This window comes from Marmota marmota, unplaced genomic scaffold, assembly GCF_001458135.2.
Source record: "Marmota marmota marmota unplaced genomic scaffold, marMar, whole genome shotgun sequence".
Classification (NCBI taxonomy): Eukaryota; Metazoa; Chordata; class Mammalia; order Rodentia; family Sciuridae; genus Marmota; species Marmota marmota.
In genome coordinates this window covers 9,878,126-9,897,858 of record NW_026000221.1, presented here as the reverse complement: position 1 = coordinate 9,897,858, position 19,733 = coordinate 9,878,126, and positions in this window count along the sequence as shown.

Below are 19,733 nucleotides of genomic sequence, written 5' to 3'. Positions count from 1 at the left end.
GAGGGGAGGGGAGGGGAGGGGGGATAGTAGAGGATAGGAAAGGCAGCAGAACACAACAGACACTAGTATGGCAATATGTAAATCAATGGATGTGTAACTGATGTAATTCTGCAATCTGTATATGGGGTAAAAATGGGAGTTCATAACCCACTTGAAGCAAAGTGTGAAATATGATATATCAAGAAATATGTAATGTTTTGAACAACCAACAATAAAAAATTAAAAAAAAAAAGAAGTGGTATTCAGTTCTTACAGGGAATGCTTTCAATTTTCTCCATTTAGAATGATGTTGGCCTTCGGTATAGCATAGATAGCTTTTATAATGTGGAGGTATATTCCTACTATCCCTAGTTTTTCTAGTGTTTTGAACATAAAGAGGTATTGCATTTTGTCAAATGCTTTTTCTGCATCTATTGAGATGATCATATGATTCTTGTCTTTAAGTCTATTGATGTGATGTATTACATTTATTTATTTCTGTGTGTTGTACCAACCTTGCATCCCTGGAATGAACCTCAATTGATCATGGTACACTATCTTTTTAATATGTTTTTGTATTTTCTTGAAAATTTTTATGTCTACGTTCATCAGGGATATTGATCTGAAGTTTTCTTTTCTCAATATGTCTTTATCTGGTTTTGGTACTGAGGTGATACTAGCTTCATAGAATGAGTTTGGAAGGGTTACCTCATTTTCTATTTCATAAAATAATTTGAGAAGTATTGGTGTTAATTCTTTTTTGAAGGTCTTATTGAATTCAGCTGAGAACTTGTGTAGTCTTGGGCTTTTTTTGATTGGTAGGCTTTTGATGCCATCTTCTATTTTATTGCTTGAGCGTGCTCTGTGTAAATTGTGTATGTCCTCCTGATTCATTTTGGGAGAACATATGTCTCTAGAAATTTGTTGATGTCATCAGGATTTTCTATTATATTGGAGCCTTAATTTTCAAAAGAGTTTCTGTTTTGCATCTGTATTTCAGTAGTTTCGGTTGTTATATTTCCTTCTTCATCACAAATTTTAATATTTGTAGTTTTCTCTTTCTCTTTGTTAGCATGGCTAAGTGTTTATTAATTTTATTATTTATTTAGAGAACCAGCATTTTGATTTGTCAATTTTTCAAATTGTTTCTTTTGTTTCAATTGCATTGATTTCAGCTGTAATTTTAATTATTTCCTCTCTTCTACTGCTTTTGGTGTTGATTTGTTCTTCTTTTTCTAGGGCTTAGAGATGTGATGTTAAGTTATTTATTTGTTGTCTTTCTGTTCTTTTAATGAATGAGCTCAATGCAATTACCTTTAGGCCATTCACTTTCAAGGTTATTATTGAGATATGATTTGCATTCCCTATCATTTTTGTTTATTTCTGGTTTTTAATTTGAATTAGTTTCTCCATTGATGGATTATTTCCTTATTGTAGTTCCTCCCTTTGCTGGTTTTAACTCTTTTTTTTTTCATTTCATTTTCATGGAATATTTTGTTGAGAATGTTCTGTATTGTGGGCTTTCTATTTGTGAATTCTTTTAAAATTTTTTTATCATGAGCAGTTTTTTTTCCATCTTCAAATCTGAAGCTTAATTTTGCTGGATATAGAATTCTTGGTTGGCATCCATATTTTTTCAGAGCTTTCAGAGCTTATTATTTCAGGACCTCCTAGCTTTGATGGTCTCGGTTGAGAAATAAGCTAAGATGTGTCTGAATTGGTTTTCCAGTATAGATAGTTTGATTTTTTTTCTCTTGCAGCCTTTAAAATTCTCTCCTTATTCCACATGCTAGGCATTTTCATACTAATGTGCCTTGTGTTGGTTGATTGTAGTTTTGTATGTTTGGGGTCCCATAAACCTCATGTATCTGATTTTCTATTTCATTATTTAGGTTTGGGAAATTTTCTCATATTATTTCATTGGAAAGATTGTGCATTCCTTTGTTTCACAGCCTTCCTCTATCCTGATGAATCTTCAGTTTCATCTTTTCATGTTATCCCATATTTCTTTGAAGTTCTCTTCATTATCTCTTAACACATTTTTTCCATGGCCAACTTCATTTTCAAGATTATAAATTTTGTTTGCAGGCTTCAGGTGGTCTACTCTGTTGGCCATGCTTTCCACTGAATTTTTAATTTGGTTTATTGATTTTTTTTTCATTTTGAGGATTTTCTTGATTTCTTTTCAGAATCTCTATTTCTTTATTCAAGTGATATTTCACCACCTGAATTTTCTCCCTGATTTCACTTTTTACATCATCCTTTACCTCATGGATCAGTTTAACTATGTACATTCTAAACTCCTTCTCTGACATTTCTTCCACTGTGGTGTCAATGGATTCTATTATTGGAACATCTTAGTTTGTTTGGGGTAATATTTTCCCTTTTTTTTTTCCATGTTGCCTGTGTGTCCACCCATCTAGCAGTGTGGATCAAAGGCAGTACAGTTTCTACCTTGTAGTCTTACAGTGTCCCTGAAAGTTTCCAGTACCTCATCACTAAGGGGGAGAGAAATGCTAACCGCAACCAATGCAAACAATATACAGCTTTAAGCCAAATAGCTCCTACTAAGACATCTACAGTTTTGTCACAATAAACAGAAATGATATGTTCAGTTGTTGCCTACAATAAAAACACTGAGTTTGCCAAAGCATTTGTAATTTCAAATGGTGGACAAATAGAACAGAAGTGGTGTAGAATGAGATGTTAATGAGGAAGAAGGAGAAAAGATAAAGCTAAAAAAATAAAGGAAGAGTGAAAGGGGGGAATAATAGAGATTGGTTGTTAGCAAGAGAAAAGAGAGAAAGAGAATCAAGGGAAACAGATTAGGGAGAGAAAAAAATTAACATAAAATAAAATTTTTTAAAAAACTAAAAATATAAAAAAAGTTAAAAGAATACAAAACCAAACAAAATATACTAATCAGACATCCCAGTCCTCAATAAACTGACACATGAAAAATAATTGGTTTCAAAACTGGCAGAAATATGAGAGAAAAATAAAAAAGAAAAGAAAAAAAATCTTGATGAAAAATCAAACAATTGTTTTTGTTGGAGTTCCAAAGATCCTCAGCTTTCCTTCTCTGCAGTTAAGTGGTGTTGGCTGGAGTATGATGCTCGTGCCACCCTCTGGGTGGGTTTAATAGTGTGAAAAGATTAATCCTGGAGGAGGAACTCTTGAAGGCAGGGTTTAGGCTTGGGTGGGCTCAAATCTCTTTCCTGAATATCAGTTGGTCTGCAGACTTTAAGTCAGCACACCTCCAGGGCCCAGCAATTGCCAGTCCATGCTGGAAGACGGCACCCCAGGAACCTCCTTTGGTTTCCACTTGTGTGGTATAGGAGCCAGTTCTTAGTTTGCTATGTTGTCTGTGGCCTCCACAATTCCTGTTCTCTGGTTCAGTCTCCAAACTCAATCTCACCTGCCCCTGCCCTTTCATATGCCCTGTCAGGTGCTTCTCTCCTAGGTGGTCCTGCAAGCATTGGGAATGGAAGGGAAAGGGGAAACCAGGTGCGTTTCTGTGACCAGTGTTCCCCTGTGGAGACCTCCCTCCATACTTGATTTCTTCTGGTCACTTAGGCACACTCTCTGTTGTACAGTGTGGGTTTGCCTGGCCTGTTTTCTCAGCCAGACTTGATTCTGACGGAAGTTGGCTCTCCCAGCTGCCAGCTCCCACATTGTGGCTGCAAAGTGGTTCCTCCCACTGTCCTCTGCATACTGCCTAGAGAGATGGAGGCTTCTTTCCTGTACAAGGATATTGTGCACCATACCTTACTATTAAGTCAGGCAGTGACTCTGATCTCTAAACTCTCAGTCCTCCTGAGAACAGGGGTTCCTTTAATTCCCTTATTGTTTTATTGCATTCACAGAGGAACTATTCTGGCTTATGCCTCCCACCACTTCTGTAGCTGTGGCGCTGGGGACTTCTTCTTCATTATATCTGATCTCCTGAGTCCCCAATCTGTTTTGAGTGTCCAGTATTAAGTTCCAGTAAAGTGACCCCTAATTTTTATTCATTTACCCTCCTTGCTGAAAATCTGCCTGTTTTCCTTGGTTTCATGCCATGGAACCACAAGGAAAGTGACCTCTCTATTCTACCATCTTCCTTGCTCTCTCCACATTTTTTATTTTATTTTATTATTTTTTAGTTGTAGATGAATACAATACCTTTATTCTATTCATTTATTTTCTTATGTGGTGCTGAGAATTGAACCTAATGCCTCACACATGCTAGGCAAGTGCTCTACCACAGAGCTACAACCCCAGCCCACATTTTTCCTTATTAAATGTATTTTATATAGGAGAATATGTAAGGAAAATAACAACAAAAATACTTTGTATAAGAAACATTTATTCAAACAAAATATCCTTCCTAATGGGAATCTCTGCCTCCTAAGTTATTTTTCCATCTGAGATGAACTATTGCAGGGATCAATTTAAAAATATTGGCCTTTAAAATGCATTTTTTTCCTGCTGCCCACCTGGAGCTTTTGTCAATAAGTTTTTCTGCTGTGTATCATTTGAGATGTCACAAGAGATAGGATTCTCGATGAAAACTCATTCAAATGTACAAATTAGAAGAGTGGATGAAGTTACTGGTCCAGTGGATGAGTCAACCTCATTCTCCCTTTTTTGATTAGCACTAAGTATGTGTTATGGTGATTATTCTAACAACTTTACTGCAGTATTTTCTATTATACAAAAAGGACTCCTTAACTGAAATGTTCTTGCCAATGGTCTAATCCAACACTCCAAATTGTATTATAGGGATAAAATCAGACCCAGAGAAGAGACTTGCTTAGATTGCAAAACTGGTGCGTAGCAAAGAGCAGAATAGATTCCAATTCTGATTCTTTTTTCCTAATATCACTCAATATTATTATAGCTTCTATCTGCTTTTTCTTTCTTTCTTTTTTTTTTTTTTTGATACTGGGGATTGAACTCAGGGCTACTTAACCACTGAGCTATTCCCTTATACTTTTATTTTTTTTATTTTGAGTCAGGGTCTCACTAAGATGCTTAGGGCCCCATTTAGTTGTGAGGCTGACCTCGAACTTTGAATTCTCTTGCCTCAGCCTCTCAAGTCACTTGAATTACAGGAATGTACCACCATACTCAGCAACCTCTGTTTTACTGATTCTCTCACTAGCAAAATCATTATCCCTACCTCTATCTTAAGCTGTGTTCACTTATGCCAATACAAATGATTGAAGAGAATTCAAATAACCCCATTTGTTATCATAAAGGTCTTAGTTTTTTATTATGATTTATTTTTTCAGTCTGCTGTAATAGATTCCCATATGTTGGATGACTTAGACAACAGATACTTCATTACTTCTGAAACTAGAACCTGAAAGTCCAATGTTAGAGGGCCAGCATGTCAGGTCCCCTTCCTGTCTTGTAGATGGCCATGGTCTCATTGTGTCCTTAAATGTTAGAGAGGGGGAGGGGAGGAGAGAAGGAAGAGAGAATGCTCTCTTGTGCTCCTTGTTAGAGGACACTAATTTCTTCATTAGATTTCTACTATCATGACTGAATTATCTTCCAATACCCAATCTCCAAATATCATGACTTGGGAATTAGAGTTTCAGTATATGAATCTGAGATGAGAACACAGACATGCAGTTCAATACAGGAGGAAAATAATTCATCATGTCTAAATGAGTGGGTTTGCTTTTCTTAAAATATTATGTTGGCCAGGGGAATAATAGTATCATCACTTTCATCTTTAAAGTAAGTACATGAGGAAGCACTTGAGGAGTTAATGTATTTGTGTAAATTCCTTTTTTGTGTGGCATGTTTGCTGTAAAGGTGGTTATTACTCCATCATGAAATAGAAATTTGAGGACTATGGAGAATTTAAATTGCAAATAACATATTTAATCCATCTTCTAAAATATTGCATAATTCAAAGTCATTACTTTATTCCTTTGAGACAAAGAATCTTAGCACTTCTTTATTAGCTTTAGTTACAAGTAATAAATCAGTAATTACATAATAAAGAGGTGAAATTGGATGTTTAGCACAAAAAATATGCAAGTCTACTACATTCCTCTATTGCTTTCGGTTCTTGATTGTGATCTCCACAGAGGAAAAGATTTGAACACCATCTCTCTCTGGGGATCCTGAGGAGTCCAGCTGAGCAGGTCCTGGAACATGGATTCTGCTCTTGTTTCTCTTTCTCTGATGTTGCAAAGAAATTGATACATTTGTGTATTAATTCCTATTGTCAATACATAAGCTCTACAATTATTTGAATTTACTTAGCTATGTCCTTGACTATGAAGAACACACAGAGTCTAGTTTGTAAAAATGAGCAGATGTTTTGTACTATTTCCTTCTGTGAAGCAGGTAACTGAAAATTTCATAGGTATATGAAAAAAGGAAAAGCAAACACTGAGTATTTGATAGTACTAAGAAATTACTGAGATTTTTTAAAAAGTGATAATGGTGTTATGATTATGTTTTAAATTTTTTTTTGCATAGAGACATACATATAGAGAAACAATTATGAATGAATAATATGACATTTATAATTTGTTTCAAAATAATCCGTATATGGGGAATAAGTGGGAATATCTATGAAACAAGATTGACTCTAAATTAGTAATTGTGGAAGAATGACATTTGTTATAATTTTTCTTTACTCTTATAAATGCTTGAAATTTTTGTAATAAAAATTAACGCAACAAAACTGGCAAATTTTTTTTTTTCTTTCCTGCCTTAGACAAGACAGTTGAAGTGGTTGGTCAAGCTCTACCAGTTAATAATGATTAGATCACAAATTTAAATCTCAAATAAATCCAATAAAGTAGTGTGAATACAAAAATAATGATTGAGTTAGGAGATGGAAGGAAGACAAAATCAAACAAACAAAAAACACCCTACCATTAATTCTAGATACATTAACTTTCTTGTTATTTGTTAGCAGGGAGAGTGTAAACTAATTCAATTTCACAATGTATATAGACTATGTGCCAAGCACAATGTTAAATTCTAGGGATATCAAAATGATTAGACATCATCTGTAATTTTAATAATATATCTTATATGGTATTAAAGGTTAGAATAAAATGCTGTGGAAACCCACTTGAAAAAACAATTGATTCTGCAGGAGTTGGAAATAGAAGTGTGAAAGGGCGACAAGTGAGCCAGCTTTTGAATAAGGACGTTTGCTATATGGAAAATGATTGTGTTTCCAAAAAAGTTTATCAAGGAGCATTTGATGCTGTCTCTCTAAAACACTGGTTCCCAAGAATCATTCTTCCCCTTTCTCAGTAGCTCACAAGGTCTCCATTGAACCACTGCTGACTGGGCCTCTGATTGTTTATCATTTATTTATCCAACCAAACGGGAAGGGTCTATCAGATGTGAAAAATGTATGGCTAGAAATTCAGAGAGTGAACTATGAATGCCACTGGTTGAGGTCATTTGTGGTCAGAGCAGGGAGCAAGGGTTTGTGGTTTCAGGCAAGTCTGGCAGCTAAACTGTGAATGGTCTTCATTTCTGATGTATAGAAAAATGGTAGGCATTTGACGTTTTATGTTTTAAGCAGAGGAATGATGTAAGGATTTTCCTATTTTATTAAAAAAATTCTTACAACATTATTAGTGATTGATAGGAAGGGGATACATTTAAAATAGGGAGGATAATGCATGAATATGTTAGTAGTTACAAGAAAGAGATGATGAAATTAGAGTCTTTGAGAGTAAAAAAGGGGCAGATGAAAGAGAGCATTTGGAGTAAGAGGTGGTAAGATTTAGTCCCATACAGATACTAATGTAATGGTAAAAAAAGATGCAGAGAAATAAATATGCACTACCTTGCTCTGATAGGGTGGATGGGGCATGTTTGGATCAAGCTTTGTTTTTTTCCCAGAATCAGCATCAAGTATTCACAGCTTTCAAAATATTATTCAATATGCAGTTTTCCTATAAATAGCTTAGATCACTTGAGAGAGTGATCTTACGCTTGACGTAGTCACTCAGAGTTCTTTCTCCTGGGGACCCAGTCTCTTCTTCAAATTATGGGTTCTGGGCCTAAGAACCAGCTGAGATCTGGAACTTATGCAAAAACCATGATTTTCCACTGGGGTGTCTGACCTCAGTTTTATGTTCATTCATTCTTGATTTCTTTGGAGTATATGTTATTATATAAAAAGCTACTTTGATATAATTTGGGCTGCAAATCAATCTTGCCACTAGGAACTCCATACTATATTACCCAGGTATGTAGCTCCCCGTAGACTTCCCCTGCCTTTTATTCTGACATTGTTATTTATCACACTTTACTTTGACAGTTAAATCCTTCCACCTTGCCTCCACAGTTCTAGAGTTCTATCATCTTGATTGTTTTTAGCAGAGTCAGTTCATCTGACTAGCCTATAGACGACAGCCATTACAACATTCTCAGTGATACCTTCTCCTCCCTCACCAGTGCATTCCATATCACCTTGGTAGATGGAGTACCCTTGAGGTCTTTCCAAGGAATAGAGTTAACTTATAGGGTCTTTGGTCTTAGTTAAATCCTTTCTTGTGTGTTACTTTGATCTCTTTCTCCATAATTTATCACAGTGGTCTGGCATCTCTACATAACACATTACAGGCCAATGATTTTTTCCAGTTTCCAAGTCATGCAAAGAGCATATCAGAATTGGCCTGCAGGTTTTTTTGCCAGGTGTTAAATTCAGAAGTAATTATGAATCTATTCATGGAGAATCCATGCATATATAAATGCCTATGTATGTGTTTTTTTAAGAGAGAGTGAGAGAGAGAGAGTGAATTTTTTAATATTTATTTTTTTATTTTTCGGCAGACACAACATCTTTGTTTGTATGTGGTGCTGAGGATCCAACCTGGGCCGCACACATGCCAGGTGAGCGCGCTACCGCTTGAGCCACATCCCCAGCCCATGTATGTGTTTTTATGTGTATATTTGTGTATATATGTACATGTAGGTTGATACTTATACACATATGTGTATATATGCTTTAAGAGAGACTAATAAACTCTGATTTTTATGAAGTAAATTGACTATATTATTTCATTTAAGTACAAATATATAAATGACTTATTTTTCTTTTTAAGGACATACAGTATTCCATTATGGAATTAACAATTCTATTCCACTTGGACTCATTTACATTGTTTCTAACCCTTTACTAGTGTAAACAGTTCTATCCTGAACATTTCTGAGTACATGCTTTTGTGTATCTGTGTAACTATATTGGTGGAATGTATTTGTAGAAATGGAGTATGGAGTCAAATTTTAAATTTCCACAGATTTGCCAAATGGCCTTCCATATTTTGTATCTATATATACTTCCACAGTTAGGGGATAAGAATGTTTTTTCTTATTGCTTCACCAGAGTGTTATCAAACTTTTTGAAGATAACAAAAAGTTGATGATTAAATTGGGTCTATGTTATATCATTGTAATTTAAAATTTTCTTATAAATGATTTGAGTACATTTTTTATAGATTTAAAGACCATATGTATTTCAAAAAAGATTAAAAATATATATATTTAAAAGAAAGAATCAAAATATCAAAGGGCATCTGTGGAGTTAATGAGAAGATCAGGCCAGGATCCCATATTCACAAAATCATAAATTAATGAAAGTTGCATTTCTATATTTTTTCTCAAAACTTAGCTCAGAGGCCGTCCCCTCTGCAGTAAATTCTAATTGCTCTAAAAAAAAAGTGAATTGCTCTCTCCTGTGTTTGGTTAGACTTCTGGACATAGCTTTGCTCAAGTCCTCAGTAAAGCATAAGTGTTTATTTAAGAATTTGAATTTTAAAGTGTTGCACACTTGCAAAAATTCAAACAGTACAGAGTGCCAAGTGTAAGTAGATAATTTTCATTTTGTCTTTTAAACCCATCATTTTAAGGGAATCCTGTAGGTACTGATTTATATAAATCCTGAAACATCCATTACTACATTAATTGCTTATGCAAATAAAAAATATATTTACATGTATCATTAAAGACAATATCGTGATCAATAACATACCATTGAGTAATTCATTTTTTTCAAGAATGACATCAGTTTTTCCAAATTAATACATGCAAATTTGACTTTTTAAAAAGAATTTATAAGCTTATTGAATGGATATAACATAATTTATTTAAAAAATCCCTTATATATGGCTACTTTGGGCTATTTCCAGTTTTTTTTTTCCTACTAGAAATAATGCTGCAACAAATCAATATACACATATACTAAAGTACTTACACATTATTTCAGTTGGATGCATTCCCAGAGCAGGATTTAGGGGTCAAAGATATGTGATTTTAAAGTTTAATAAATATTTTCAGATTACTTTTTCCAAAAATTTATGAGCATACCTCTGTTGTATGAGAGAAAAATGTTTTTCTAAACATTTATTTGTGCTGAATGTTATCAGTCTTTATTTTGTTAAATTATTCAATGAAAATTAGAAGTTTGGTACTTTTTTCTTTTCATAATTTACATATTGTTCTGATTACTATCTATACTGTATTTCTTTTTTAATTTTATGATATATGAAACACCTTTTTCACAGTTTTGTTCATTCTTGTAAAAGGTAGTTTGTAAATTTCATATATTTTTGCATATTTTGTATATTGTATATTTTGAAAATATTTTCTCCCAATCTTTTGACTTTGGTGTTGTGTCTATAGTATATTTTTGTCTCCCATGGAATTAGGTAGCTCTACATTTTCTTATAAATGTTTACTCTTACTTAAGATGATCTCCCTATGCACAAAATTATAAACTATTCTTCTAGGTATTCTAAGTTTTATGATTCTTATTTTTACATTCAATTATTTGATACACCTCTAATAAAATTTTTGATATGGTATATTAATATTGTATTTTCCCAGATAATGATGCATTTTACCTAAAATCATTCCTAAATTCTAAGAATGGGAAACTGAGTCTTTCTGAAGCAATGTGACTTGCCCAGGAGTAAGCAAATTTATTGTGTGCTGACATTTTTTTCTTCCTCTACAATTTAAGCTCAAGCTGCTGTGGTTTGAACGTTCATCAACTTCCAAACTCATGTTGAAATTTAATTGCCACTGTAACAATATTAAAAAATGGGATCCTTAGGAGGTGATAGGGCATAAGGGCTCTGCCTCATGAATGGATTAATTCCATTATCACATGTGTGAGTTCCTTGTAAAAGGAAAAAAGTTTGGCTCTCTTCTGTCCCTTTCTCTTTGCCCTTCTGTCAAAGGGATGATATACAGCAAGAAGGCATTGAGAGAGTCTAGTACCTCAACCTTAAACTTCCCATCCTCTAAAACCATGACAACAAATTTATACTCATTACCAATTACCCAATTTGTATTCATGTTCATATTTACTTTCATATTCTGTTATGGACTAAGATACAAAGATCTTGCCTATGTAGTTTACCTCTATCATCAAAACCTGACACAACTAATGAATATGAATAAGTTCTCTTGATCACTACATGTGATTCTGTCTGTCCATTCCTTCCTTCCTTCCTTCCTTCCTTCCTTCCTTCCTTCCTTCCTTCCATCCTTCCTTCTTTTTTTTTTGTGTGTGTGTGTGAGTGGTGTGTGGTACTAGGGTTTGAACCCATGGCCTTGGGCATGCTAGGCAAGCTGCCATTTTTTCTAATAAATTTTGCGGTGATTCCAAGTTATTATACTATGCATAGGAGGATTTCCCTCTGTGGGATATCTAAGTGAGAAAAAAAATCCTAAGAGATTGTGTTATTATTGCTGGAAAAGAGTGTCTCAAGTTTCTTTATGAGAAAAAGGGGACCAAATTATATATAGAGAAGAGGAAGTCACACCAAGGATGAATGAGTCTTGGCTAAGTAGAAGTAGCAGCAGCCCCATGTCTTGTGAATTACACACACACACACACACACACAAACACACAAGTAGAGCTGCCATATACTAAAGAGAACCACAGAGAGAAATGTACCCTAACACAGCTGGAATTTCATTCACCATCAACAATCTCTCTCTTAGCTTCAATAGATCTGAATTCTCATTTCTAAAATTAACCTACTATTTATTACTTACTGTGTAGAAAGTTTTACTCATTCTAGTTTCAGAATCGGTGTATGATAATGTTTTTTCAACAACTCCACTAAGGAAATACTCTTTAAAAAAAAAGTTTTTTATTTAATGAATTATTCTGCTCATTATGTTAAATATCCACCTTAAAATGTGAGTGAAGACGCAACCACAGAGGTTTTATTTTATTTTTGTGGTTCTGGGAATCAAACCAAGACCTCATATTTGCTAGGAAAGCACTGTACCATGGAGCCAACCCCCCAGCTTCAGGGAAACACTCTCATTTACATTTTACAAGTGTGAAAACTACATCTTTGGTTGACTAACATCCCCCAAGAACACTTAACCAGTGAGTACTAGTCAGAATGTCATGAGTAGTGAGATTTGTTTCCCCAGGTGTGTCTGACTCTCCAAGGCCCACAGTATTTTGAGTTCTAATATGTAAAGTTGTCACCAGATGAAATAAACTGCAGAGCTATTACCTATCTGTATTGGGGCAGGAGTCCCTTAAATTTATTAATCTCTTTAGATTCTTAAGCACAGTTGCTACATAGTAACCTTGCTATGGTTTAAACATCCCAAAATATGATTATTTTTTAGGTTTCTATGGTTTGTTCTTGGGAAACAATAGCTAATTTTAATATCACTTAATACCACTGAGATGTTGGAAGCTAAAGAAAATAATGGCTTGTTAGCAAGTACCTTCCCCATAGTAATCCTCCTCCTACCTCGTAATTAAAGTGGACAGTGAAATAGTCACAAATGGCTAGGGGGTTTGGGAGAGGGGGTCACAATTTATCATCCTAGAACTTGGAGCCAAAAAGCAGCAATCGTCACAGTGTTTAATCTAAAAGTGTCCTCAGTAAAGACTAATGTTTTTGGTATGTGGTGAGGAAGGAAGAAAATCCAAGTGTATAAACTCACATATGGTCATTTAGATGTTAGGATTTTATTTTGTAGCTATTAAAATAATGCATCCCAAAGTACTGGGAAACTTTTGCATCCCTCTACCAGCATTTAACTCTGCCTCCTGATATGGCAGCACTATTCATCTGCACTTGATGTGAATTGTGGAAGTACGGTGGGTAGTCATAGTAGAAAACTCCATCTGACTGTATGAGCTGCCATTGAACTCTGTGGTCTAATGCTGTGATTTAAAACAGCAGCTGAAAGACCATCAGTCATCCATTTCCAATGGATACACAGAAACAAACTGATATACTGAATTTCTTTGGATAAGAGCTGGAGATTTGGCATTTTCAGACATGCTGCTAAGGCATCAATGTCAAAGCCTACTCACATGAACTCAATCAGACATGAGATCCTTGCTTTGATTTTGAGTAATTAAATAGAAAACCCAAAAGTCTGACTGGTAATTTATCTTTGTTCTGAATATAGGTGAGACATTCTTTCCAAAGTGTCAGATATATTTACCTGAAATAGTCTTATTTATCTCAGAAGTATTATAGATAATGATCTCTGCCCCCAAACACTCTCAAGAGCCTTGCCTGGCAGTTGATCTTTGTGTTTCTGTTTACACTATAAAGATACTAAAAGCCACAAATGGCAAATTGTACATAACTCCAAAGAATCACATTGCAAGAACCTGTGGCCTGATGAGGAAATACGTGGGAGAAGCAGTTGCTGATTTCCCGAGGTGGATAAACAACTGAGTTTTGATACAGTTTTTTTTTTTTTTCACTGAAAGTGATTCTCTGTTCACAGAAAATTTCTATCTAGCAAGCATGTAAAATATGTATCAAAAACACTAACTTATTTAAATAAAAATACTCTGAGGTAAGTCATCTTGGTGAAAGGCATGGATAAATTGCCCAAGTGTCACATGGTGCCAGCTGGAGTCACAAGTCAGAGGTGAATGTTGCTCCCAGGTTCCCTAGTTTCATGGAGAGGAGCCCTTGGGCCTGTTTGCTGGATACATCCTACTCTGTACTCTGTATAATGGGAATGAAAGGGAGGTCTTTGTCAGCATAGGAGTCTTATTGCAAACAAAGTTAGACCCTCTGGAGGTGGAATGCTGCCCATGAGAGGTGTGTGCAGGGCTGCCAGCACCAGGAGACCTTTTGGGCAGCCCCTCCTTCTGCTGTATGTTGCTGGACAACAAAGAAAGTCACTAGGATCATCTGGCGTCATTTCTCTCTGTATATGGTGATAATGTAATTCCCACTTAGTAAGAAAGTGAAATGAAGAAACTAGCTCTGATATCTGTGGTTAAAGAAAATGGGAACAATTTGTGGAAATACATGTTGATCTGCTTAATCCCTCCCAGATAATTATATTTCTTTTCCTTGCCTCATGTGCAGGTGATTTTAAATAAATTTAACATTAAAGCAATCAAATGGGTTTCTTTGAAAGTATGTAAGTTTTTTTGCTTGAATGTACACAAAGAGCCTACTCTTTCTCAGTACAGTTGAATACTTTCCATTAACACCAATGGGAAGAACTGTGCATGCTTATCAAGGAGTGGATAAAATGATTTTGAAAATCCTCTAACTGGTCACTCACCATCCTGTTTTGTATGTGTATTGCAACATGATGAAAATTGCTCTTATTCTTTTCTCTAAGTCGAGGCAATATGCATCAGTGTTCATTTTTTAAATGTCATGATTGTACATTTCCTGCATTTAAAAAATTAATCAGAGATGTAGATGTAGCCAAAAGTATGTGCTATTCCAGGCCAAGTTTTGTGGTGTAGGAAGAATGAATTACTGATGGTATTTTCATCGCTGTGGTTGTGGTCATGACTTTTTCAAAAATCTGTGCAATTTTAAAATTGACAATGCATCATCATAATCCTTTTCTTATGCAGGAAACACCCACTTAAAATAGTTTTCTTTTTTTGTGTGAATTCCCATAGGCAGACAATTTTCACAATCAAGTTGCATAGAAACCCTTCATTCATAAAGAATAACATATGAGTTATATCAATGAAACATTCATGACCTCTGCTTTTCTTAGCAGCAGGCAGTGACATTGAAACTGCCCATTTCCTTTCTTTGAAAAATATCAGAAAACTGCACCTGTGTTGAGTTGTTGAGTTGTGTGTGTGTGTGTGTGTGCACGCATGCCTGCCTATGCAGGTTTGTGTGCTTGTACACATTATTATGATGCAAAGTCAGATATGATGGACTGAAATTCTTGAGTAAAGAGGGCAGGTCTGCTTATTCAGCAGTGTAGTCTTGATGACTATAATTGGGCTTGACCCAAGAGTAGGCTTTTATGAATATGAGATAAAAATGCAATTGTTAATGATATTTCAGGATCCTCCACTGGCTTTATACAGAGGCAATACCAGCCTACCTGTAAATTCACCACATTTTGCAGTTTAGAGTCAAATTTTTGTTGTCTTTCAGTTCCTGGTTTCCAAGTCTATCCTGAAAGCCAAGACAAACAAATGTATGTTTGCCCTATAGATTTTATGTTATTTACTTTCCTATTCATTAGATTTGATATTGTGAAAATCAAATGATGATATACATTGTTGTTTTGATAGTATACTAAGAACCGTTAAAAGGAGAGAAGGAACTGGAGTAGGGAATGCTTTAATATACAGATAATACCTTGTAATTTATTTTAAAGATGAATTCTAAAATCACTATCAATAATTTTATGTAAAATGAATGTGGAAATCATTTACAATGTAATTGTTTATCAATTAATGTCCATGCAATTGTATCTTCTACTAGCTACATAATACCTAAAGAGTGGCACCTTTTTTGGTCTTCTTTTCCAGTAAAAAAAAAATCTTTAGAAATTCTATTTGTAATAGAAAAAGCAGAAGTACCCACTGACTAGCGAGAGTGCCCAAGGATTGGGTAATATGAGTATTTTATATTCTATTTTGGTTCTGTCAGATATTCCTATCTCTGGTTTAGAAACATGCTTTATGAGAACTTGACATTTTACAATCATAGAAGTTTCCCTAAGTACTTGCACAAAACTTTTTTATTCATATTGGGGAGAATGAGTATATAGACTTATTATTGTAAAAGCTAGAATATAGGAAAATGGCAATTTAAGAAGAGGGAACACATATTAAATATGTATAGTATCCTATTCCTCTGATTTTTTTAAAAAATAGACACAAATTAGTATGGAAAACATGCAACTTAATTTCCTTTTTATTACCTTAAATATAAGGAATCACAATACAGTAGAAGATTAGATGAATATTTTTTCTAAACTATACGGGATTAGAAAAGGCTTCCTATAAGAGGATTCGGGGATTTAAATGCATGATTTCCTCCTGAATATTTCAGTGTCTTTTAGTAAATGCACAATATTCTAAAAAAATAAAGGTTAGATCACAAGCAATTGTTTTAAATACAGATGAGGAGAAAAACTGTCTAATTTGGAAATCATAAAACAGTTTATGCAGACTAAACTGATACTAAGAAAAAGTCAGATATGTTGCCATATGCCACATTGAAAACTCCAATAATTTTATAGTGGTCCTGAATGTTTTCTCCTAGAATAGAAAGTGATTGTGAACTTAAAACTATAGAAAACATCTTCTCATTATGATCATTTTGGACCCAGAAAGACTATAAATACATATGTCCAGTTATTCCTAAAGATAATGACTTTAATTTGCAGCCCCTCCATTCATTACATTCAACATTCATGCTCTCAATATATATTTTTTGAATACCTACTCTGTACCTGGTACCATTATGGTTATAGGGCATACAGCAATAAAAGTATAGAAATAGATACATTGATAACTTAGTATTAGGAAATGAGAAAATCTATAAAAATAAAGTATGAAAGAACATTGAAAATAACGGCAATTGTAATTTTTTTTTTGCATTAGGTGGGCAGAAAAGACTTCCTGAGAAGGTAAAATTTGAACGAAAATAATAAGGTGGTGAATAAAGTGAGGATGTCATCTACCTGTATAGCTGTAGAAGTGATGTGCCCAGCGTGAGGGGACAGACAGATGATGATGGTGAGAACATGAGGTTAAGAGAATAATTCCATAAAATGAGCCCACAGTGTTGACCCCACATGCTTTCTTTTCCAAGAAGTAATTTACCTATAGCCCTGCCCAGCCTACGTGGACAGGATATGTCACATTCCTTAGAAAACTACCTATCTGCAGGAGAAATGCAGGCCCAAAATAACGTAGATAGGAGGAACCCAAGTTACCCTGAATGGGGAGACTTTTGTGACCAGATCTTTAAATTCTGGGAGATATATAAGAATTTATGGTGAAGAATATGATTAGAACTTGTCATCATGGGCCAACATGGGTGACCTAAAATTGCCACAATAGTGGGTACTTGAAGTCTGATGTCACCATGCTATCAGTCAAAACTCAAGAGGTGGATGGTAACTCCAGTAACTTCTCTGGAATCCCCAATAAAACTGGAGTTCAGGGAAAACACGTTGTCCTTCTCTGTGAGAGGACTTACTCTCCTTTGAGAGTGTTCCTTTTCCCTTTTCCTACCCATTCAATAAACTCATTCCTGATACTCTGAGTGACATATCTAAAATCTTTTTGACTTAATCACAAGAATTGGGGTTTGAAGAGGAGGGTCTTTGCATTGCCTCAGTTTCTTGAAGGGCCCCCAGCCCTGTAACAAAAGTAGGAAAAACTGGGAGTGCAGACAGGATGAGGCAAGAGATTGATTGATGTGTTGAATGCCAATAAGACCAGTGTGGCCAGAGTATATGAGGAAAATGAACAGGGTTTGCGGAGAGAGAGAGGTCAGATGTATAGCGAGGCTCCATATTATGCAGGGCATTATAGGTGTGGTGGGGATTAGTTTTTTCTAAGTGTGAAGATTACTCTGGTGGTTATGAGTCTACAGTGCTCAAAGCTGCAGAAGTAGACCCATGGAGGAGGGTAATGTAGGTACCAGCCACAAATGGTGGAGTTGGTACAAACTAGTTGAATTTGTTGGAGGGTTGGGTGTAGATTAGACAGTGTCATTGAAGATAGCCTGAGAATTTCTATGCTTGGTATCCAAGACTGTCCATTCAAGCTTACTATTTTCAATAGTCCATAGTCAATATATTTTATTAGGCTTTAAAAATTATAGTAGAATAGTTTTGTCTGCTCTGAAAATCTGTTGTGTTTGATAAACCCCCTCGTAGGTGATCCCTATAGTTGTTTTACCTTTGCCATGTGACTTCCTAGCTCAAGCCTTCTCTTGAATTAACATTAAGCTAATAGGCATCCACATGAATCTTGACCTTCCAGCTGCACCCTCAAAATCCAATTTACAAATCACTTTTGTCTATCTTGTAATCATTTATTCTTTAATCACTAATTCACTAAATATTTACTTATTTCTTTATCAAATATTTATTGAGTACAAATTGTATCCAAAATATCCAAGACTCAACAAAAGAGGAAAAATCCTGCCCTCAGGGAGTTTTAAATAAAGAATATAAAAAATGGATAGATGAGTAAATATACAGTAGACCATATATTGATAAGATAGAGAAAATCAAAGCAAGAAAGGGGAGAGGGTGCTTTGAGTCAGAGGAGGAAGGCAGGCGTATTATGTTTCAAATAGAGAGTCAAGAAAGGTTTCCTTGCAAAAGTAATATCAGAGAAAAATTTTGAGGCAGATAAGGGAATAAATCATGTATGTACACAACAGTGGTCAACTTTATGCTTTGAATATTGCTCTTGAGGCTTTGCCACCATGACTTATTTTTAAAACAGACAGGTTTCTTTCTCTTCTGCTCTCCCTCTGCCTCCCTAATTTTCCTCCTCCCCTTAAATATCAGGAATCATAATACTGTAGAAGATTAGATTGTATTTTGCTCTTCTGTATTAGGGAGGCTTACTCTGTATGAAGAATAGAATTGGTGTGTGGGGGGGTATGAGAAAATGTGGGGGTGTGAGATTATCTTTCCTCTCTATCAGAGATATCTATTCTTGAGCACACACTCCCTACAGAAACTAAGGAATTTATATTTGGGTGCACCAGAAGAGCTTAGAAATGACAATCTCCCAAATTAACAAGTGAATTACAACTCCTGATGGGACACCTGGAATATGGCCTTTGAATCACTTCTTTAAACCTGCCTGTTCCCCATGATGGGCAGAATCTCAGTCTCTGGGATAGGAGTAGCCTGTGTTCCCCTTTGATAGTAAAGCAATAATAGTTTCTTTTTCCTTTTCTCAGAACTATGTCCTCATTATTGGATTGGCATCAGAGACAAGGTCTTTTTTACCAAAAACATATTAGAAAGAAAATGGGTTCAAGGGAAGGAAACAGCAGGTGCTAAGGCAGGGAGGTGGGACCTAGAGAGAGTTTGGAACAGCAAGGCCAGTGGAGCAGAAGGAACCAGATGGGGCAAAAAGGGCAACTGGTTATTTAGGGCAGGTTATCCCACCTTTGAATAAGCAAAAAGGCCTTGGACAGTGTTGAGCAGCAGAGTGTGTTGTTACTACTTGTGTTTTGATGGCAGTGCTCTGCTGCTGTGTTTAGAATGGGAATGAAAGATCGGGGCAGATATGAAAGAAGGAAGACAGGTTGGGAAGCTTTGTAACTATCGATGCTATTGATTGCACAAACACAGGGTTCCACAGTTTCTCCAGAATTTGCTTGCTGTTCTTTAAAGAGTCATTCTCACTATTGAATGATTTATCCTGCATACATGGAGGGCATTTTTTACTTTCTAACCACTTTCGGTTTACGTGCATGTTTTAAATTATCTTTTCTTTTCTTCTCTGTTGAGAT